At 43.6% G+C, this 22,450-nt stretch overlaps 14 non-coding genes across 14 annotated transcripts; all 14 read left to right on the top strand.

Annotated features, from left to right (window-relative positions):
- The first annotated feature begins 1,439 nt into the window (after window positions 1-1,439).
- On the top strand, window positions 1,440-1,511 carry trnad-guc (transfer RNA aspartic acid (anticodon GUC)). The gene has a single exon. It is a non-coding gene; the product is annotated as a tRNA-Asp (tRNA).
- Window positions 1,512-1,727: 216 nt separating this feature from the next.
- trnas-aga (transfer RNA serine (anticodon AGA)) lies at window positions 1,728-1,809 on the top strand. The gene has a single exon. It is a non-coding gene; the product is annotated as a tRNA-Ser (tRNA).
- A 1,582-nt stretch (window positions 1,810-3,391) lies between these two features.
- trnad-guc (transfer RNA aspartic acid (anticodon GUC)) lies at window positions 3,392-3,463 on the top strand. Its single transcript has one exon. It is a non-coding gene; the product is annotated as a tRNA-Asp (tRNA).
- Window positions 3,464-5,629: 2,166 nt separating this feature from the next.
- trnas-aga (transfer RNA serine (anticodon AGA)) lies at window positions 5,630-5,711 on the top strand. Its single transcript has one exon. It is a non-coding gene; the product is annotated as a tRNA-Ser (tRNA).
- A 1,869-nt stretch (window positions 5,712-7,580) lies between these two features.
- Window positions 7,581-7,662, top strand: trnas-aga (transfer RNA serine (anticodon AGA)). Its single transcript has one exon. It is a non-coding gene; the product is annotated as a tRNA-Ser (tRNA).
- Window positions 7,663-9,244: 1,582 nt separating this feature from the next.
- Window positions 9,245-9,316, top strand: trnad-guc (transfer RNA aspartic acid (anticodon GUC)). Its single transcript has one exon. It is a non-coding gene; the product is annotated as a tRNA-Asp (tRNA).
- Window positions 9,317-9,532: 216 nt separating this feature from the next.
- On the top strand, window positions 9,533-9,614 carry trnas-aga (transfer RNA serine (anticodon AGA)). Its single transcript has one exon. It is a non-coding gene; the product is annotated as a tRNA-Ser (tRNA).
- A 1,872-nt stretch (window positions 9,615-11,486) lies between these two features.
- Window positions 11,487-11,568, top strand: trnas-aga (transfer RNA serine (anticodon AGA)). The gene has a single exon. It is a non-coding gene; the product is annotated as a tRNA-Ser (tRNA).
- A 1,581-nt stretch (window positions 11,569-13,149) lies between these two features.
- Window positions 13,150-13,221, top strand: trnad-guc (transfer RNA aspartic acid (anticodon GUC)). The gene has a single exon. It is a non-coding gene; the product is annotated as a tRNA-Asp (tRNA).
- Window positions 13,222-13,437: 216 nt separating this feature from the next.
- trnas-aga (transfer RNA serine (anticodon AGA)) lies at window positions 13,438-13,519 on the top strand. Its single transcript has one exon. It is a non-coding gene; the product is annotated as a tRNA-Ser (tRNA).
- A 1,866-nt stretch (window positions 13,520-15,385) lies between these two features.
- Window positions 15,386-15,467, top strand: trnas-aga (transfer RNA serine (anticodon AGA)). The gene has a single exon. It is a non-coding gene; the product is annotated as a tRNA-Ser (tRNA).
- A 1,568-nt stretch (window positions 15,468-17,035) lies between these two features.
- Window positions 17,036-17,107, top strand: trnad-guc (transfer RNA aspartic acid (anticodon GUC)). Its single transcript has one exon. It is a non-coding gene; the product is annotated as a tRNA-Asp (tRNA).
- Window positions 17,108-18,986: 1,879 nt separating this feature from the next.
- Window positions 18,987-19,058, top strand: trnad-guc (transfer RNA aspartic acid (anticodon GUC)). Its single transcript has one exon. It is a non-coding gene; the product is annotated as a tRNA-Asp (tRNA).
- Window positions 19,059-21,224: 2,166 nt separating this feature from the next.
- On the top strand, window positions 21,225-21,306 carry trnas-aga (transfer RNA serine (anticodon AGA)). Its single transcript has one exon. It is a non-coding gene; the product is annotated as a tRNA-Ser (tRNA).
- Window positions 21,307-22,450: the final 1,144 nt, after the last annotated feature.

The following is a 22,450-nucleotide window of genomic DNA, read 5'->3' as shown; positions in this document are numbered from 1 at the left end:
GATTAAAAAATCGCAACATTCAGTCAAAGTTGCGACAGTGATTCAGCCTGTCTATCCCTCGAGATGTCTGAGGCATCTGTGCATGCCCGTTGGTGCGTGTAAATTTTTGGTTATGTGTGTCTCTGTGTCTGTCTATCTCTATTTTTGTCTCTGTGTATGTGCAACTGTCTGTGGAAATCATCACCATGAATTTGGTATGTCCTGGAACTTATAAAAAAGACTTGGGGAAAATAATACGGTTGTGAACTTTTGTATCGGCTTTGGTTCAGTGGCAGCATTCTCGACTGAATCAGGAGTTTGTGTGTTCAAGTCGCACTCCTTGGACTTGAGCATATCATCTTGGCTAACACTCAAGTGCAGCACTTGGGGAATTTTGCAATGTTGAAGCTGTTGACTTTCGGATGAAATGTTAAATTGAAGCTCCGTCTGCACCCTCGGGTGGATATGAAAGGTCCCAGAGCATTACTCGAAACAGAGTAGGAGAGTTGCCCCCGTGTCAATATTCCTCAAAATGTTCGTAAATGCTCACTAAAAGACTATGTGCATGTGTTTGTATGTGGGGTTGGGGTTGAAGCCCAGTTTGTCACAGAGACAGAATCCAAGCTCTCACAGGGCCAGGATAACCGAGTGGTTATGTCGTTGGCCTTAAACTTCAAAGGGTTTTCCACCGTGGGTTCTTCCCCACTCCTGGTTTCTATTTATTTTAACACAGATTTCCTCCCATTCTGATCAGTGATGTCCGATTTTCATCGGTTGAATCAACAATTTTCTGTAACTATGTATCACTCTGAACCGATAATGAAATGAAATTGTGAAATGTATCTGTGTCGCTCGGTCTCTGCCTCTCTCTCTCTCTCCACAGAGCTGTGTATGTGTTTGTATGTCTGAGTCTTTGTCTCTCTCAGTCTGACTCACTCTGTCTGTCCCTGGTTCTCCGTTTGTCTCAAGTCTCTCAATCTGTCTCTTTCTCACGGTGCCCACGTCTGTTCCAATGGGATTCTCTCAGATTATTTGTCTGACTGGCTCTCTCTTTCCCATCATTTCGGTCTGTCCATTTCTTTGCCTGTCTCTGTTAGTCGCTGCCTCTAACCTGAGAAGTATTTCCATCATTTTCTGTTTTAGTCTCTATCTCTTTCTCTCTATCTGTCTCTCTCCTTGTCACTGTCTTTATCATTGTCTTTCTCTCACTCTTTCCCTTTCTCTCTTAATAGATCAAACACACAAATCTCTGTCTCTGTATGTGTTTGAGTCTTTTTCTCACCCAATCTGCCTCTCCTTCTCAGTCTCACACTTTCTGTCTCTCGTTGTCTCTATCTCGGTGTCTGTCTCTCCCTGTTTGTCGGTTTGTCTCTGTCTCTCAATGTGTCTGTCGACTTCTCATGGTGTCCAGTTCTGTTCACAGCTCGATTCCTGCTCCGACAGAGCAGCTCTCCGTCAGTTCCTCGTTAGTATAGTGGTGAGTATCCCCGCCTGTCACGCGGGAGACCGGGGTTCAATTCCCCGACGGGGAGGCAGATGTTTCAAAATGTTGATTTTTACTTCTGTTTCTTGGTAGATACATATTAAAAATTCCAGAGCGAAATCGAACTGTGAAAATACAGGGAGAGGAGTTTGCCTCTTCCAGATTTTTAGCAAACGGAGACTTTTTCAGGATTCTTTGGCCGTCTGCTGCACAGAGATGGATGACTGAGTTTTTTCTGAGTAACGTTTAAAAAGCCAGCGACACAGTAGTCGTGGCCGAGTGGTTAAGGCGATGGACTAGAAATCCATTGGGATTTTCCCGCGCAGGTTCGAATCCTGCCGACTACGATTCTCAGCATTTTTCATTCCATTTCACAATTTAACCAGTTCTCTACCAAACTGATCATGTGATAATTGGAATAACGTCCCACACCTTTCAACACTGACATTTGTTCTCATTTTTATTAATCTGCAATATTCACGATACATCCGATTAAAAAATCGCAACATTCAGTCAAAGTTGCGACAGTGATTCAGCCTGTCTATCCCTCGAGATGTCTGAGGCATCTGTGCATGCCCGTTGGTGCGTGTAAATTTTTGGTTATGTGTGTCTCTGTGTCTGTCTATCTCTATTTTTGTCTCTGTGTATGTGCAACTATCTGTGGAAATCATCACCATGAATTTGGTATGTCCTGGAACTTATAAAAAAGACTTGGGGAAAATAATACGGTTGTGAACTTTTGTATCGGCTTTGGTTCAGTGGCAGCATTCTCGACTGAATCAGGAGTTTGTGTGTTCAAGTCGCACTCCTTGGACTTGAGCATATCATCTTGGCTAACACTCAAGTGCAGCACTTGGGGAATTTTGCAATGTTGAAGCTGTTGACTTTCGGATGAAATGTTAAATTGAAGCTCCGTCTGCACCCTCGGGTGGATATGAAAGGTCCCAGAGCATTACTCGAAACAGAATAGGAGAGTTGCCCCCGTGTCAATATTCCTCAAAATGTTCGTAAATGCTCACTAAAAGACTATGTGCATGTGTTTGTATGTGGTGTTGGGGTTGAAGCCCAGTTTGACACAGAGACAGAATCCAAGCTCTCACAGGGCCAGGATAACCGAGTGGTTATGTCGTTGGCCTTAAACCTCAAAGGGTTTTCCACCGTGGGTTCTTCCCCACTCCTGGTTTCTATTTATTTTAACACAGATTTCCTCCCATTCTGATCAGTGATGTCCGATTTTCATCGGTTGAATCAACAATTTTCTGTAACTATGTGTCACTCTGAACCGATAATGAAATGAAATTGTGAAATGTATCTGTGTCGCTCGGTCTCTGCCTCTCTCTCTCTCTCCACAGAGCTGTGTATGTGTTTGTATGTCTGAGTCTTTGTCTCTCTCAGTCTGACTCACTCTGTCTGTCCCTGGTTCTCCGTTTGTCTCAAGTCTCTCAATCTGTCTCTTTCTCACGGTGCCCACGTCTGTTCCAATGGGATTCTCTCAGATTCTTTGTCTGACTGGCTCTCTCTTTCCCATCATTTCGGTCTGTCCATTTCTTTGCCTGTCTCTGTTAGTCCCTGCCTCTAACCTGAGAAGTATTTCCATCATTTTCTGTTTTAGTCTCTATCTCTTTCTCTCTATCTGTCTCTCTCCTTGTCACTGTCTTTATCATTGTCTTTCTCTCACTCTTTCCCTTTCTCTCTTAATAGATCAAACACACAAATCTCTGTCTCTGTATGTGTTTGAGTCTTTTTCTCACCCAATCTGCCTCTCCTTCTCAGTCTCACACTTTCTGTCTCTCGTTGTCTCTATCTCAGTGTCTGTCTCTCCCTGTTTGTCGGTTTGTCTCTGTCTCTCAATGTGTCTGTCGACTTCTCATGGTGTCCAGTTCTGTTCACAGCTCGATTCCTGCTCCGACAGAGCAGCTCTCCGTCAGTTCCTCGTTAGTATAGTGGTGAGTATCCCCGTCTGTCACGCGGGAGACCGGGGTTCAATTCCCCGACGGGGAGGCAGATGTTTCAAAATGTTGATTTTTACTTCTCTTTCTTGGTATATACATATTAAAAATTCCAGAGCGAAATCGAACTGTGAAAATACAGGTAGAGGAGTTTGCCTCTTCCAGATTTTTATCAAACGGAGACTTTTTCAGGATTCTTTGGCCGTCTGCTGCACAGAGATGGATGACTGAGTTTTTTCTGAGTAACGTTTAAAAAGCCAGCGACACAGTAGTCGTGGCCGAGTGTTTAAGGCGATGGACTAGAAATCCATTGTGATTTTCCCGCGCAGGTCCGAATCCTGCCGACTACGATTCTCAACATTTTTCATTCCATTTCACAATTTAACCAGTTCTCTACCAAACTGATCATGTGATAATTGGAATAACGTCCCACACCTTTCAACACTGACATTTGTTCTCATTTTTATTAATCTGCAATATTCACGATACATCCGATTAAAAAATCGCAACAATCAGTCAAAGTTGCGACAGTGATTCAGCCTGTCTATCCCTCGAGATGTCTAAGGCATTTGTGCATGCCCGTTGGTGCGTGTAAATTTTTGGTTATGTGTGTCTCTGTGTCTGTCTATCTCTATTTTTGTCTCTGTGTATGTGCAACTGTCTGTGGAAATCATCACCATGAATTTGGTATGTCCTGGAACTTATAAAAAAGACTTGGGGAAAATAATACGGTTGTGAACTTTTGTATCGGCTTTGGTTCAGTGGCAGCATTCTCGACTGAATCAGGAGTTTGTGTCTTCAAGTCGCACTCCTTGGACTTGAGCATATCATCTTGGCTAACACTCAAGTGCAGCACTTGGGGAATTTTGCAATGTTGAAGCTGTTGACTTTCGGATGAAATGTTAAATTGAAGCTCCGTCTGCACCCTCGGGTGGATATGAAAGGTCCCAGAGCATTACTCGAAACAGAGTAGGAGAGTTGCCCCCGTGTAAATATTACTAAAAATGTTCGTAAATGCTCACTAAAAGACTATGTGCATGTGTTTGTATGTGGTGTTGGGGTTGAAGCCCAGTTTGTCACAGAGACAGAATCCAAGCTCTCACAGGCCAGGATAACCGAGTGGTTATGTCGTTGGCCTTAAACTTCAAAGGGTTTTCCACCGTGGGTTCTTCCCCACTCCTGGTTTCTATTTATTTTAACACAGATTTCCTCCCATTCTGATCAGTGATGTCCGATTTTCATCGGTTGAATCAACAATTTTCTGTAACTATGTTTCACTCTGAACCGATAATGAAATGAAATTGTGAAATGTATCTGTGTCGCTCGGTCTCTGCCTCTCTCTCTCTCTCCACAGAGCTGTGTATGTGTTTGTATGTCTGAGTCTTTGTCTCTCTCAGTCTGACTCACTCTGTCTGTCCCTGTTTCTCCGTTTGTCTCAGTCTCTCAATCTGTCTCTTTCTCACGGTGCCCACGTCTGTTCCAATGGGATTCTCTCAGATTCTTTGTCTGACTGGCTCTCTCTTTCCCATCATTTCGGTCTGTCCATTTCTTTGCCTGTCTCTGTTAGTCCCTGCCTCTAACCTGAGAAGTATTTCCATCATTTTCTGTTTTAGTCTCTATCTCTTTCTCTCTATCTGTCTCTCTCCTTGTCACTCTCTTGATCATTGTCTTTCTCTCACTCTTTCCCTTTCTCTCTTAATAGATCAAACACACAAATCTCTGTCTCTGTATGTGTTTGAGTCTTTTTCTCACCCAATCTGCCTCTCCTTCTCAGTCTCACACTTTCTGTCTCTCGTTGTCTCTATCTCGGTGTCTGTCTCTCCCTGTTTGTCGGTTTGTCTCTGTCTCTCAATGTGTCTGTCGACTTCTCATGGTGTCCAGTTCTGTTCACAGCTCGATTCCTGCTCCGACAGAGCAGCTATCCGTCAGTTCCTCGTTAGTAAAGTGGTGAATATCCCTGCCTGTCACGCGGGCGACCGCGGTTCAATTCCCCGAAGGGGAGGCAGATGTTTCAAAATGTTGATTTTTACTTCTGTTTCTTGGTCGATACATATTAAAAATTCCAGAGCGAAATCGAACTGTGAAAATACAGGTGGAGGAGTTTGCCTCTTCCAGATTTTTAGCAAACGGAGACTTTTTCAGGATTCTTTGGCCGTCTGCTGCACAGAGATGGATGACTGAGTTTTTTCTGAGTAACGTTTAAAAAGCCAGCGACACAGTAGTCGTGGCCGAGTGGTTAAGGCGATGGACTAGAAATCCATTGGGATTTTCCCGCGCAGGTTCGAATCCTGCCGACTACCATTCTCAGCATTTTTCATTCCATTTCACAATTTAACCAGTTCTCCACCAAACTGATCATGTGATAATTGGAATAACGTCCCACACTTTTCAACACTGACATTTGTTCTCATTTTTATTAATCTGCAATATTCACGATACATCCGATTAAAAAATCGCAACATTCAGTCAAAGTTGCGACAGTGATTCAGCCTGTCTATCCCTCGAGATGTCTAAGGCATCTGTGCATGCCCGTTGGTGCGTGTAAATTTTTGGTTATCTGTGTCTCTGTGTCTCTCTACCTCTATTTTTGTCTCTGTGTATGTGCAACTGTCTGTGGAAATCATCACCATGAATTTGGTATGTCCTGGAACTTATAAAAAAGACTTGGGGAAAATAATACGGTTGTGAACTTTTGTATCGGATTTGGTTCAGTGGCAGCATTCTCGACTGAATCAGGAGTTTGTGTGTTCAAGTCGCACTCCTTGGACTTGAGCATATCATCTTGGCTAACACTCAAGTGCAGCACTTGGGGAATTTTGCAATGTTGAAGCTGTTGACTTTCGGATGAAATGTTAAATTGAAGCTCCGTCTGCACCCTCGGGTGGATATGAAAGGTCCCAGAGCATTACTCGAAACAGAGTAGGAGAATTGCCCTCGTGTCAATATTCCTAAAAATGTTCGTAAATGCTCACTAAAAGACTATGTGCATGTGTTTGTATGTGGGGTTGGGGTTGAAGCCCAGTTTGTCACAGAGACAGAATCCAAGCTCTCACAGGGCCAGGATAACCGAGTGGTTATGTCGTTGGCCTTAAACTTCAAAGGGTTTTCCACCGTGGGTTCTTCCCCACTCCTGGTTTCTATTTATTTTAACACAGATTTCCTCCCATTCTGATCAGTGATGTCCGATTTTCATCGGTTGAATCAACAATTTTCTGTAACTATGTGTCACTCTGAACCGATAATGAAATGAAATTGTGAAATGTATCTGTGTCGCTCGGTCTCTGCCTCTCTCTCTCTCTCCACAGAGCTGTGTATGTGTTTGTATGTCTGAGTCTTTGTCTCTCTCAGTCTGACTCACTCTGTCTGTCCCTGTTTCTCCATTTGTCTCAGTCTCTCAATCTGTCTCTTTCTCACGGTGCCCACGTCTGTTCCAATGGGATTCTCTCAGATTCTTTGTCTGACTGGCTCTCTCTTTCCCATCATTTCGGTCTGTCCATTTCTTTGCCTGTCTCTGTTAGTCCCTGCCTCTAACCTGAGAAGTATTTCCATCATTTTCTGTTTTAGTCTCTATCTCTTTCTCTCTATCTGTCTCTCTCCTTGTCACTGTAATTATCATTGTCTTTCTCTCACTCTTTCCCTTTCTCTCTTAATAGATCAAACACACAAATCTCTGTCTCTGTATGTGTTTGAGTCTTTTTCTCACCCAATCTGCCTCTCCTTCTCAGTCTCACACTTTCTGTCTCTCGTTGTCTCTATCTCGGTGTCTGTCTCTCCCTGTTTGTCGGTTTGTCTCTGTCTCTCAATGTGTCTGTCGACTTCTCATGGTGTCCAGTTCTGTTCACAGCTCGATTCCTGCTCCGACAGAGCAGCTATCCGTCAGTTCCTCGTTAGTAAAGTGGTGAATATCCCTGCCTGTCACGCGGGAGACCGCGGTTCAATTCCCCGAAGGGGAGGCAGATGTTTCAAAATGTTGATTTTTACTTCAGTTTCTTGGTAGATACATATTAAAAATTCCAGAGCGAAATCGAACTGTGAAAATACAGGTAGAGGAGTTTGCCTCTTCCAGATTTTTAGCAAACGGAGACTTTTTCAGGATTCTTTGGCCGTCTCCTGCACAGAGATGGATGACTGAGTTTTTTCTGAGTAACGTTTAAAAAGCCAGCGACACAGTAGTCGTGGCCGAGTGGTTAAGGCGATGGACTAGAAATCCATTGGGATTTTCCCGCGCAGGTTCGAATCCTGCCGACTACGATTCTCAGCATTTTCCATTCCATTTCACAATTTAACCAGTTCTCTACCAAACTGATCATGTGATAATTGGAATAACGTCCCACACCTTTCAACACTGATATTTGTTCTCATTTTTATTAATCTGCAATATTCACGATACATCCGATTAAAAAATCGCAACATTCAGTCAAAGTTGCGACAGTGATTCAGCCTGTCTATCCCTCGAGATGTCTGAGGCATCTGTGCATGCCCGTTGGTGCGTGTAAATTTTTGGTTATGTGTGTCTCTGTGTCTGTCTATCTCTATTTTTGTCTCTGTGTATGTGCAACTGTCTGTGGAAATCATCACCATGAATTTGGTATGTCCTGGAACTTATAAAAAAGACTTGGGGAAAATAATACGGTTGTGAACTTTTGTATCGGCTTTGGTTCAGTGGCAGCATTCTCGACTGAATCAGGAGTTTGTGTGTTCAAGTCGCACTCCTTGGACTTGAGCATATCATCTTGGCTAACACTCAAGTGCAGCACTTGGGGAATTTTGCAATGTTGAAGCTGTTGACTTTCGGATGAAATGTTAAATTGAAGCTCCGTCTGCACCCTCGGGTGGATATGAAAGGTCCCAGAGCATTACTCGAAACAGAGTAGGAGAGTTGCCCCCGTGTCAATATTCCTCAAAATGTTCGTAAATGCTCACTAAAAGACTATGTGCATGTGTTTGTATGTGGGGTTGGGGTTGAAGCCCAGTTTGTCACAGAGACAGAATCCAAGCTCTCACAGGGCCAGGATAACCGAGTGGTTATGTCGTTGGCCTTAAACTTCAAAGGGTTTTCCACCGTGGGTTCTTCCCCACTCCTGGTTTCTATTTATTTTAACACAGATTTCCTCCCATTCTGATCAGTGATGTCCGATTTTCATCGGTTGAATCAACAATTTTCTGTAACTATGTATCACTCTGAACCGATAATGAAATGAAATTGTGAAATGTATCTGTGTCGCTCGGTCTCTGCCTCTCTCTCTCTCTCCACAGAGCTGTGTATGTGTTTGTATGTCTGAGTCTTTGTCTCTCTCAGTCTGACTCACTCTGTCTGTCCCTGGTTCTCCGTTTGTCTCAAGTCTCTCAATCTGTCTCTTTCTCACGGTGCCCACGTCTGTTCCAATGGGATTCTCTCAGATTATTTGTCTGACTGGCTCTCTCTTTCCCATCATTTCGGTCTGTCCATTTCTTTGCCTGTCTCTGTTAGTCGCTGCCTCTAACCTGAGAAGTATTTCCATCATTTTCTGTTTTAGTCTCTATCTCTTTCTCTCTATCTGTCTCTCTCCTTGTCACTGTCTTTATCATTGTCTTTCTCTCACTCTTTCCCTTTCTCTCTTAATAGATCAAACACACAAATCTCTGTCTCTGTATGTGTTTGAGTCTTTTTCTCACCCAATCTGCCTCTCCTTCTCAGTCTCACACTTTCTGTCTCTCGTTGTCTCTATCTCGGTGTCTGTCTCTCCCTGTTTGTCGGTTTGTCTCTGTCTCTCAATGTGTCTGTCGACTTCTCATGGTGTCCAGTTCTGTTCACAGCTCGATTCCTGCTCCGACAGAGCAGCTCTCCGTCAGTTCCTCGTTAGTATAGTGGTGAGTATCCCCGCCTGTCACGCGGGAGACCGGGGTTCAATTCCCCGACGGGGAGGCAGATGTTTCAAAATGTTGATTTTTACTTCTGTTTCTTGGTAGATACATATTAAAAATTCCAGAGCGAAATCGAACTGTGAAAATACAGGGAGAGGAGTTTGCCTCTTCCAGATTTTTAGCAAACGGAGACTTTTTCAGGATTCTTTGGCCGTCTGCTGCACAGAGATGGATGACTGAGTTTTTTCTGAGTAACGTTTAAAAAGCCAGCGACACAGTAGTCGTGGCCGAGTGGTTAAGGCGATGGACTAGAAATCCATTGGGATTTTCCCGCGCAGGTTCGAATCCTGCCGACTACGATTCTCAGCATTTTTCATTCCATTTCACAATTTAACCAGTTCTCTACCAAACTGATCATGTGATAATTGGAATAACGTCCCACACCTTTCAACACTGACATTTGTTCTCATTTTTATTAATCTGCAATATTCACGATACATCCGATTAAAAAATCGCAACATTCAGTCAAAGTTGCGACAGTGATTCAGCCTGTCTATCCCTCGAGATGTCTGAGGCATCTGTGCATGCCCGTTGGTGCGTGTAAATTTTTGGTTATGTGTGTCTCTGTGTCTGTCTATCTCTATTTTTGTCTCTGTGTATGTGCAACTATCTGTGGAAATCATCACCATGAATTTGGTATGTCCTGGAACTTATAAAAAAGACTTGGGGAAAATAATACGGTTGTGAACTTTTGTATCGGCTTTGGTTCAGTGGCAGCATTCTCGACTGAATCAGGAGTTTGTGTGTTCAAGTCGCACTCCTTGGACTTGAGCATATCATCTTGGCTAACACTCAAGTGCAGCACTTGGGGAATTTTGCAATGTTGAAGCTGTTGACTTTCGGATGAAATGTTAAATTGAAGCTCCGTCTGCACCCTCGGGTGGATATGAAAGGTCCCAGAGCATTACTCGAAACAGAATAGGAGAGTTGCCCCCGTGTCAATATTCCTCAAAATGTTCGTAAATGCTCACTAAAAGACTATGTGCATGTGTTTGTATGTGGTGTTGGGGTTGAAGCCCAGTTTGTCACAGAGACAGAATCCAAGCTCTCACAGGGCCAGGATAACCGAGTGGTTATGTCGTTGGCCTTAAACCTCAAAGGGTTTTCCACCGTGGGTTCTTCCCCACTCCTGGTTTCTATTTATTTTAACACAGATTTCCTCCCATTCTGATCAGTGATGTCCGATTTTCATCGGTTGAATCAACAATTTTCTGTAACTATGTGTCACTCTGAACCGATAATGAAATGAAATTGTGAAATGTATCTGTGTCGCTCGGTCTCTGCCTCTCTCTCTCTCTCCACAGAGCTGTGTATGTGTTTGTATGTCTGAGTCTTTGTCTCTCTCAGTCTGACTCACTCTGTCTGTCCCTGGTTCTCCGTTTGTCTCAAGTCTCTCAATCTGTCTCTTTCTCACGGTGCCCACGTCTGTTCCAATGGGATTCTCTCAGATTCTTTGTCTGACTGGCTCTCTCTTTCCCATCATTTCGGTCTGTCCATTTCTTTGCCTGTCTCTGTTAGTCCCTGCCTCTAACCTGAGAAGTATTTCCATCATTTTCTGTTTTAGTCTCTATCTCTTTCTCTCTATCTGTCTCTCTCCTTGTCACTGTCTTTATCATTGTCTTTCTCTCACTCTTTCCCTTTCTCTCTTAATAGATCAAACACACAAATCTCTGTCTCTGTATGTGTTTGAGTCTTTTTCTCACCCAATCTGCCTCTCCTTCTCAGTCTCACACTTTCTGTCTCTCGTTGTCTCTATCTCAGTGTCTGTCTCTCCCTGTTTGTCGGTTTGTCTCTGTCTCTCAATGTGTCTGTCGACTTCTCATGGTGTCCAGTTCTGTTCACAGCTCGATTCCTGCTCCGACAGTTTAATTGCCCGTCAGTTCCTCGTTAGTAAAGTGGTGAATATCCCTGCCTGTCACGCGGGAGATCGGGGTTCAATTACCCGACGGGGAGGCAGTTGTTTCAAAATGTTGAATTTTACATCTGTTTCTTGGTCGAGATACATATTAAAAATTCCAGAGCGAAATCGAACTGTGAAAATACAGGGAGAGGAGTTTTCCTCTTCCAGATTTTTAGCAAACGGAGACTTTTTCAGGATTCTTTGGCCGTCTGCTGCACAGAGATGGATGACTGAGTTTTTTCTGAGTAACGTTTAAAAAGCCAGCGACACAGTAGTCGTGGCCGAGTGGTTAAGGCAATGGACTAGAAATCCATTGGGATTTTCCCGCGCAGGTTCGAATCCTGCCGACTACGATTCGCAGCATTTTTCATTCTATTTCACAATTTAACCAGTTCTCTCCCAAACTGATCATGTGATAATTGGAATAACGTCCCACACCTTTCAACACTGACATTTGTTCTCATTTTTATTAATCTGCAATATTCACGATACATCCGATTAAAAAATCGCAACAATCATTTAAAGTTGCGACACTGATTCAGCCTGTCTGTCCCTCGAGATGTCTAAGGCAGCTGTGCATGCCCGTTGGTGCGTGTAAATTTTTGGTTATGTGTGTCTCTGTGTCTGTGTAGCTCTATTTTTGTCTCTGTGTATGTGCAACTGTCTGTGGAAATCATCACCATGAATTTGGTATGTCCTGGAACTTATAAAAAAGACTTGTGGAAAATAATACGGTTGTGAACTTTTGTATCGGCTTTGGTTCAGTGGCAGCATTCTCGACTGAATCAGGAGTTTGTGTGTTCAAGTCGCACTCCTTGGAATTGAGCATATCATCTTGGCTAACACTCAAGTGCAGAACTTGGGGAATTTTGCAATGTTGAAGCTGTTGACTTTCGGATGAAATGTTAAATTGAAGCTCCGTCTGCACCCTCGGGTGGATATGAACGGTCCCAGAGCATTATTCGAAACAGAGTAGGAGTGTTGCCCTTGTGTAAATATTACTAAAAATGTTCGTAAATGCTCACTAAAAGACTATGTGCATGTGTTTGTATGTGGGGTTGGTGTTGAAGCCCAGTTTGTCACAGAGACAGAATCCAAGCTCTCACAGGGCCAGGATAACCGAGTGGTTATGTCGTTGGCCTTAAACTTCAAAGTGTTTTCCACCGTGGGTTCTTACCCACTCCTGGTTTCTATTTATTTTAACACAGATTTCCTCCCATTCTGATCAGTGATGTCCGATTTTCATCGGTTGAATCAACAATTTTCTGTAACTATGTGTCACTCTGAACCGATAATGAAATGAAATTGTGAAATGTATCTGTGTCGCTCGGTCTCTGCCTCTCTCTCTCTCTCCACAGAGCTGTGTATGTGTTTGTATGTCTTAGTCTTTGTCTCTCTCAGTCTGACTCACTCTGTCTGTCCCTGTTTCTCCGTTTGTCTCAGTCTCTCAATCTGTCTCTTTCTCACGGTGCCCACGTCTGTTCCAATGGGATTCTCTCAGATTCTTTGTCTGACTGGCTCTCTCTTTCCCATCATTTCGGTCTGTCCATTTCTTTGCCTGTCTCTGTTAGTCCCTGCCTCTAACCTGAGAAGTATTTCCATCATTTTCTGTTTTAGTCTCTATCTCTTTCTCTCTATCTGTCTCTCTCCTTGTCACTGTCTTTATCATTGTCTTTCTCTCACTCTTTCCCTTTCTCTCTTAATAGATCAAACACACAGATCTCTGTCTCTGCATGTGTTTGAGTCTTTTTCTCACCCAATCTGCCTCTCCTTCTCAGTCTCACACTTTCTGTCTATCGTTGTCTCTATCTCGGTGTCTGTCTCTCCCTGTTTGTCGGTTTGTATCTGTCTCTCAATGTGTCTGTCGACTTCTCATGGTGTCCAGTTCTGTTCACAGCTCGATTCCTGCTCCGACAGAGCAGCTATCCGTCAGTTCCTCGTTAATATAGTGGTAAGTATCCCCGCCTGTCACGCGGGAGACCGGGGTTCAATTCCCCGACGGGGAGGCAGATGTTTCAAAATGTTGATTTTTACTTCTGTTTCTTGGTAGATACATATTAAAAATTCCAGAGCGAAATCGAACTGTGAAAATACATGTGGAGGAGTTTGCCTCTTCCAGATTTTTAGCAAACGGAGACTTTTTCAGGATTCTTTGGCCGTCTGCTGCACAGAGATGGATGACTGAGTTTTTTCTGAGTAACGTTTAAAAAGCCAGCGACACAGTAGTCGTGGCCGAGTGGTTAAGGCGATGGACTAGAACTCCATTGGGATTTTCCCACGCAGGTTCGAATCCTGCCGACTACGATTCTCAGCATTTTTCATTCCATTTCACAATTTCACCAGTTCTCTCCCAAACTGATCATGTGATAATTGGAACAACGTCCCACACCTTTCAACACTGACATTTGTTCTCATTTTTATTAATCTGCAATATTCACGATACATCCGATTAAAAAATCGCAACAATCAGTCATAGTTGCGACAGTGATTCAGCCTGTCCATCCCTCGAGATGTCTAAGGCAGCTGTGCATGCACGTTGGTGCGTGTAAATTTTTGGTTATCTGTTTCTCTTTGTCTGTCTATCTCTATTTTTGTCTCTGTGTATGTGCAACTGTCTGTGGAAATCATCACCATGAATTTGGTATGTCCTGGAACTTATAAAAAAGACTTGGGGAAAATAATACGGTTGTGAACTTTTGTATCGGCTTTGGTTCAGTGGCAGCATTCTCGACTGAATCAGGAGTTTGTGTGTTCAAGTCGCACTCCTTGGACTTGAGCATATCATCTTGGCTAACACTCAAGTGCAGCACTTGGGGAATTTTGCAATGTTGAAGCTGTTGACTTTCGGATGAAATGTTAAATTGAAGCTCCGTCTGCACCCTCGGGTGGATATGAAGGTCCCAGAGCATTACTCGAAACAGAGTAGGAGAGTTGCCCCCGTGTCAATATTCCTCAAAATGTTCGTAAATGCTCACTAAAAGACTATGTGCATGTGTTTGTATGTGGGGTTGAGGTTGAAGCCCAGTTTGTCACAGAGACAGAATCCAAACTCTCACAGGGCCAGGATAACCGAGTGGTTATGTCGTTGGCCTTAAACTTCAAAGGGTTTTCCACCGTGGGTTCTTCCCCACTCCTGGTTTCTATTTATTTTACACAGATTTCCTCCCATTCTCATCAGTGATGTCCGATTTTCATCGGTTGAATCAACAATTTTGTGTAACTATGTGTCACTCTGAACCGATAATGAAATGAAATTGTGAAATGTATCTGTGTCGCTCGGTCTCTGCCTCTCTCTCTCTCTACACAGAGCTGTGTATGTGTTTGTATGTCTGAGTCTTTGTCTCTCTCAGTCTGCTCACTCTGTCTGTCCCTGTTTCTCCGTTTGTCTCAGTCTCTCAATCTGTCTCTTTCTCACGGTGCCCACGTCTGTTCCAATGGGATTCTCTCAGATTCTTTGTCTGACTGGCTCTCTCTTTCCCATCATTTCGGTCTGTCCATTTCTTTGCCTGTCTCTGTTAGTTCCTGCCTCTAACCTGAGAAGTATTTCCATCATTTTCTGTTTTAGTCTCTATCTCTTTCTCTCTATCTGTCTCTCTCATTGTCACTGTCTTTATCATTGTCTTTCTCTCACTCTTTCCCTTTCTCTCTTAATAGATCAAACACACAAATCTCTGTCTCTGTATGTGTTTGAGTCTTTTTCTCACCCACTCTGCCTCTCCTTCTCAGTCTCACACTTTCTGTCTCTCGTTGTCTCTATCTCGGTGTCTGTCTCTCCCTGTTTGTCGGTTTGTCTCTGTCTCTCAATGTGTCTGTCGACTTCTCATGGTGTCCAGTTCTGTTCACAGCTCGATTCCTGCTCCGACAGAGCAGCTATCCGTCAGTTCCTCGTTAGTATAGTGGTGACTATCCCCGCCTGTCACGCGGGAGACCGGGGTTCAATTCCCCGACAGGGAGGCAGATGTTTCAAAATGTTGATTTTTACTTCTGTTTCTTGGTAGATACATATTAAAAATTCCAGAGCGAAATCGAACTGTGAAAATACATGTGGAGGAGTTTGCCTCTTCCAGATTTTTAGCAAACGGAGACTTTTTCAGGATTCTTTGGCCGTCTGCTGCACAGAGATGGATGACTGAGTTTTTTCTGAGTAACGTTTAAAAAGCCAGCGACACAGTAGTCGTGGCCGAGTGGTTAAGGCGATGGACTAGAAATCCATTGGGATTTTCCCGCGCAGGTTCGAATCCTGCCGACTACGATTCGCAGCATTTTTCATTCCATTTCACAATTTAACCAGTTCTCCACCAAACTGATCATGTGATAATTGGAATAACGTCCCACACCTTTCAACACTGACATTTGTTCTCATTTTTATTCATCTGCAATATTCACGATACATCCGATTGGAAAATCGCAACAATCAGTCAAATTTGCGACAGTGATTCAGCCTGTCTATCCCTCGAGATGTCTAAGGCAGCTGTGCATGCCCCTTGGTGCGTGTAAATTTTTGGTTATGTGTGTCTCTGTGTCTGTCTATCTCTATTTTTGCCTCTGTGCATGTTCACCTGTCTGTGGAAATCATCACCATGAATTTGGTATGTCCTGGAACTTATAAAAAAGACTTGGGGAAAATAATACGGTTGTGAACTTTTGTATCGGCTTTGGTTCAGTGGCAGCATTCTCGACTGAATCAGGAGTTTGTGTGTTCAAGTCGCACTCCTTGGACTTGAGCATATCATCTTGGCTAACACTCAAGTGCAGCACTTGGGGAATTTTGCAATGTTGAAGCTGTTGACTTTCGGATGAAATGTTAAATTGAAGCTCCGTCTGCACCCTCGGGTGGATATGAAGGTCCCAGAGCATTACTCGAAACAGAGTAGGAGAGTTGCCCCCGTGTCAATATTCCTCAAAATGTTCGTAAATGCTCACTAAAAGACTATGTGCATGTGCTTGTATGTGGGGTTGGGGTTGAAGCCCAGTTTGTCACAGAGACAGAATCCAAACTCTCACAGGGCCAGGATAACCGAGTGGTTATGTCGTTGGCCTTAAACTTCAAAGGGTTTTCCACCGTGGGTTCTTCCCCACTCCTGGTTTCTATTTATTTTAACACAGATTTCCTCCCATTCTGATCAGTGATGTCCGATTTTCATCGGTTGAATCAACAATTTTCTGTAACTATGTGTCACTCTGAACCGATAATGAAATGAAATTGTGAAATGTATCTGTGTCGCTCGGTCTCTGCCTCTCTCTCTCTCTCCACAGAGCTGTGTATGTGTTTGTATGTCTGAGTCTTTGTCTCTCTCAGTCTGACTCATTCTGTCTGTCCCTGTTTCTCCGTTTTTCTCAGTCTCTCAATCTGTCTCTTTCTCACGGTGCCCACGTCTGTTCCAATGGGATTCTCTCAGATTCTTTGTCTGACTGGCTCTCTCTTTCCCATCATTTCGGTCTGTCCATTTCTTTGCCTGTCTCTGTTAGTCCCTGCCTCTAACCTGAGAAGTATTTCCATCATTTTCTGTTTTAGTCTCTATCTCTTTCTCTCTATCTGTCTCTCTCCTTGTCACTGTCTTTATCATTGTCTTTCTCTCACTCTTTCCCTTTCTCTCTTAATAGATCAAACACACAAATCTCTGTCTCTGTATGTGTTTGAGTCTTTTTCTCACCCAATCTGCCTCTCCTTCTCAGTCTCACACTTTCTGTCTCTCGTTGTCTCTATCTGGGTGTCTGTCTCTCCCTGTTTGTCGGTTTGTCTCTGTCTCTCAATGTGTCTGTCGACTTCTCATGGTTCACAGCTCGATTCCTGCTCCGACAGAAGAGCTTTCCGTCAGTTCCTCGTTAGTATAGTGGTGAGTATCCCCGCCTGTCACGCGGGAGACCGGGGTTCAATTCCCCGACGGGGAGGCAGATGTTTCAAAATGTTGATTTTTACTTCTGTTTCTTGGTAGATACATATTAAAAATTCCAGAGCGAAATCGAACTGTGAAAATACATGTGGAGGAGTTTGCCTCTTCCAGATTTTTTGCAAACGGAGACTTTTTCAGGATTCTTTGGCCGTCTGCTGCACAGAGATGGATGACTGAGTTTTTTCTGAGTAACGTTTAAAAAGCCAGCGACACAGTAGTCGTGGCGGAGTGGTTAAGGCGATGGACTAGAAATCTATTGCGATTTTCCCGCGCAGGTTCGAAACCTGCCGACTACGATTCGCAGCATTTTTCATTCCATTTCACAATTTAACCAGTTCTCTACCAAACTGATCATGTGATAATTGGAATAACGTCCCACACCTTTCAACACTGACATTTGTTCTCATTTTTATTAATCTGCAATATTCACGATACATCCGATTAAAAAATCGCAACAATCAGTCAAAGTTGCGACACTGATTCAGCCTGTCTATCCCTCGAGATGTCTAAGGCAGCTGTGCATGCCCGTTGGTGCGTGTAAATTTTTGGTTATCTGTGTCTCTGTGTCTGTCTATCTCTATTTTTGTCTCTGTGTATGTGCAACTGTCTGTGGAAATCATCACCATGAATTTGGTATGTCCTGGAACTTATAAAAAAGACTTGGGGAAAATAATACGGTTGTGAACTTTTGTATCGGCTTTGGTTCAGTGGCAGCATTCTCGACTGAATCAGGAGTTTGTGTGTTCAAGTCGCACTCCTTGGACTTGATCATATCATCTTGGCTAACACTCAAGTGCAGCACTTGGGAAATTTTGCAATGTTGAAGCTGTTGACTTTCGGATGAAATGTTAAATTGAAGCTCCGTCTGCACCCTCGGGTGGATATGAAAGGTCCCAGAGCATTACTCGAAACAGAGTAGGAGAGTTGCCCCCGTGACAATATTCCTCAAAATGTTCGTAAATGCTCACTAAAAGACTATGTGCATGTGTTTGTATGTGGGGTTGGGGTTGAAGCCCAGTTTGTCACAGAAACAGAATCCAAGCTCTCACAGGGCCAGGATAACCGAGTGGTTATGTCGTTGGCCTTAAACTTCAAAGGGTTTTCCACCGTGGTTTCTTCCCCACTCCTGGTTTCTATTTATTTTAACACAGATTTCCTCCCATTCTGATCAGTGATGTCCGATTTTCATCGGTTGAATCAACAATTTTCTGTAACTATGTGTCACTCTGAACCGATAATGAAATGAAATTGTGAAATGTATCTGTGTCGCTCGGTCTCTGCCTCACTCTCTCTCTCCACAGAGCTGTGTATGTGTTTGTATGTCTGAGTCTTTGTCTCTCTCTGTCTGACTCACTCTGTCTGTCCCTGTTTCTCCGTTTGTCTCAGTCTCTCAATCTGTCTCTTTCTCACGGTGCCCACGTCTGTTCCAATGGGATTCTCTCAGATTCTTTGTCTGACTGGCTCTCTCTTTCCCATCATTTCGGTCTGTCCATTTCTTTGCCTGTCTCTGTTAGTCCCTGCCTCTAACCTGAGAAGTATTTCCATCATTTTCTGTTTTAGTCTCTATCTCTTTCTCTCTATCTGTCTCTCTCCTTGTCACTGTCTTTATCATTGTCTTTCTCTCACTCTTTCCCTTTCTCTCTTAATAGATCAAACACACAAATCTCTGTCTCTGTATGTGTTTGAGTCTTTTTCTCACCCAATCTGCCTCTCCTTCTCAGTCTCACACTTTCTGTCTCTCGTTGTCTCTATCTCGGTGTCTGTCTCTCCCTGTTTGTCGGTTTGTCTCTGTCTCTCAATGTGTCTGTCGACTTCTCATGGTGTCCAGTTCTGTTCACAGCTCGATTCCTGCTCCGACAGCGGAGCTATCCGTCAGTTCCTCGTTAGTATAGTGGTGAGTATCCCCGCCTGTCACGCGGGAGACCGGGTTTCAATTCCCCGACGGGGAGGCAGATGTTTCAAAATGTTGATTTTTACTTCTGTTTCTTGGTATATACATATTAAAAATTCCAGAGCGAAATCGAACTGTGAAAATACAGGTAGAGGAGTTTGCCTCTTCCAGATTTTTAGCAAACGGAGACTTTTTCAGGATTCTTTGGCCATCTGCTGCACAGAGATGGATGACTGAGTTTTTTCTGAGTAACGTTTAAAAAGCCAGCGACACAGTAGTCGTGGCGGAGTGGTTAAGGCGATGGACTAGAAATCCATTGGGATTTTCCCGCGGAGGTTCGAATCCTGCCGACTACGATTCTCAGCATTTTTCATTCCATTTCACAATTTAACCAGTTCGCTACCAAACTGATCATGTGATAATTGGAATAACGTCCCACACCTTTCAACACTGACATTTGTTCTCATTTTTATTCATCTGCAATATTCACGATACATCCGATTAAAAAATCGCAGCAATCAGTCATAGTTGCGACAGTGATTCAGCCTGTCTATCCCTCGAGATGTCTAAGGCAGCTGTGCATGCCCGTTGGTGCGTGTAAATTTTTGGTTATCTGTGTCTCTGTGTCTGTCTATCTCTATTTTTGTCTCTGTGTATGTGCAACTGTCTGTGGAAATCATCACCATGAATTTGGTATGTCCTGGAACTTATAAAAAAGACTTGGGGAAAATAATACGGTTGTGAACTTTTGTATCGGCTTTGGTTCAGTGGCAGCATTCTCGACTGAATCAGGAGTTTATGTCTTCAAGTCGCACTTCTTGGACTTGAGCATATCATCTTGGCTAACACTCAAGTGCAGCACTTGGGGAATTTTGCAATGTTGAAGCTGTTGACTTTCGGATGAAATGTTAAATTGAAGCTCCGTCTGCACCCTCGGGTGGATATGAAAGGTCCCAGAGCATTACTCGAAACAGAGTAGGAGAGTTGCCCCCGTGTCAATATTCCTCAAAATGTTCGTAAATGCTCACTAAAAGACTATGTGCATGTGTTTGTATGTGGGGTTGGGGTTGAAGCCCAGTTTGTCACAGAAACAGAATCCAAGCTCTCACAGGGCCAGGATAACCGAGTGGTTATGTCGTTGGCCTTAAACTTCAAAGGGTTTTCCACCGTGGGTTCTTCCCCACTCCTGGTTTCTATATATTTTAACACAGATTTCCTCCCATTCTGATCAGTGATGTCCGATTTTCATCGGTTGAATCAACAATTTTCTGTAACTATGTGTCACTCTGAACCGATAATAAAATGAAATTGTGAAATGTATCTGTGTCGCTCGGTCTCTGCCTCTCTCTCTCTCTACACAGAGCTGTGTATGTGTTTGTATGTCTGAGTCTTTGTCTCTCTCAGTCTGCTCACTCTGTCTGTCCCTGTTTCTCCGTTTGTCTCAGTCTCTCAATCTGTCTCTTTCTCACGGTGCCCACGTCTGTTCCAATGGGATTCTCTCAGATTCTTTGTCTGACTGGCTCTCTCTTTCCCATCATTTCGGTCTGTCCATTTCTTTGCCTGTCTCTGTTAGTTCCTGCCTCTAACCTGAGAAGTATTTCCATCATTTTCTGTTTTAGTCTCTATCTCTTTCTCTCTATCTGTCTCTCTCATTGTCAGTGTCTTTATCATTGTCTTTCTCTCACTCTTTCCCTTTCTCTCTTAATAGATCAACCACACAAATCTCTGTCTCTGCATGTGTTTGCGTCTTTTTCTCACCCAATCTGCCTCTCCTTCTCAGTCTCACACTTTCTGTCTCTCGTTGTCTCTATCTCGGTGTCTGTCTCTCCCTGTTTGTCGGTTTGTCTCTGTCTCTCAATGTGTCTGTCGACTTCTCATGGTGTCCAGTTCTGTTCACAGCTCGATTCCTGCTCCGACAGAGCAGCTATCCGTCAGTTCCTCGTTAGTATAGTGGTGAGTATCCCCGCCTGTCACGCGGGAGACCGGGGTTCACTTCCCCAACGGGGAGGCAGATGTTTCAAAATGTTGATTTTTACTTCTGTTTCTTGGTCGATACATATTAAAAATTCCAGAGCGAAATCGAACTGTGAAAATACATGTGGAGGAGTTTGCCTCTTCCAGATTGTTAGCAAACGGAGACTTTTTCAGGATTCTTTGGCCGTCTGCTGCACAGAGATGGATGACTGAGTTTTTTCTGAGTAACGTTTAAAAAGCCAGCGACACAGTAGTCGTGGCCGAGTGGTTAAGGCGATGGACTAGAAATCCATTGGGATTTTCCCGCGCAGGTTCGAATCCTGCCGACTACGATTCTCAGCATTTTTCATTCCATTTCACAATTTAACCAGTTCTCCACCAAACTGATCATGTGATAATTGGAATAACGTCCCACACCTTTCAACACTGACATTTGTTCTCATTTTTATTCATCTGCAATATTCACGATACATCCGATTGGAAAATCGCAACAATCAGTCAAATTTGCGACCGTGATTCAGCCTGTCTATCCCTCGAGATGTCTAAGGCAGCTGTGCATGCCCCTTGGTGCGTGTAAATTTTTGGTTATGTGTGTCTCTGTGTCTGTCTATCTCTATTTTTGCCTCTGTGCATGTTCACCTGTCTGTGGAAATCATCACCATGAATTTGGTATGTCCTGGAACTTATAAAAAAGACTTGGGGAAAATAATACGGTTGTGAACTTTTGTATCGGCTTTGGTTCAGTGGCAGCATTCTCGACTGAATCAGGAGTTTGTGTGTTCAAGTCGCACTCCTTGGACTTGAGCATATCATCTTGGCTAACACTCAAGTGCAGCACTTGGGGAATTTTGCAATGTTGAAGCTGTTGACTTTCGGATGAAATGTTAAATTGAAGCTCCGTCTGCACCCTCGGGTGGATATGAAGGTCCCAGAGCATTACTCGAAACAGAGTAGGAGAGTTGCCCCCGTGTCAATATTCCTCAAAATGTTCGTAAATGCTCACTAAAAGACTATGTGCATGTGCTTGTATGTGGGGTTGGGGTTGAAGCCCAGTTTGTCACAGAGACAGAATCCAAACTCTCACAGGGCCAGGATAACCGAGTGGTTATGTCGTTGGCCTTAAACTTCAAAGGGTTTTCCACCGTGGGTTCTTCCCCACTCCTGGTTTCTATTTATTTTAACACAGATTTCCTCCCATTCTGACCAGTGATGTCCGATTTTCATCGGTTGAATCAACAATTTTCTGTAACTATGTGTCACTCTGAACCGATAATGAAATGAAATTGTGAAATGTATCTGTGTCGCTCGGTCTCTGCCTCTCTCTCTCTCTCCACAGAGCCGTGTATGTGTTTGTATGTCTGAGTCTTTGTCTCTCTCAGTCTGACTCATTCTGTCTGTCCCTGTTTCTCCGTTTTTCTCAGTCTCTCAATCTGTCTCTTTCTCACGGTGCCCACGTCTGTTCCAATGGGATTCTCT

This window comes from Pristiophorus japonicus, chromosome 23 (genome assembly GCF_044704955.1).
Source record: "Pristiophorus japonicus isolate sPriJap1 chromosome 23, sPriJap1.hap1, whole genome shotgun sequence".
Lineage (NCBI taxonomy): Eukaryota > Metazoa > Chordata > Chondrichthyes > Pristiophoridae > Pristiophorus > Pristiophorus japonicus.
Note: the sequence above shows the minus strand (reverse complement) of the source record. Positions and strands in the feature narration are given on the sequence as shown.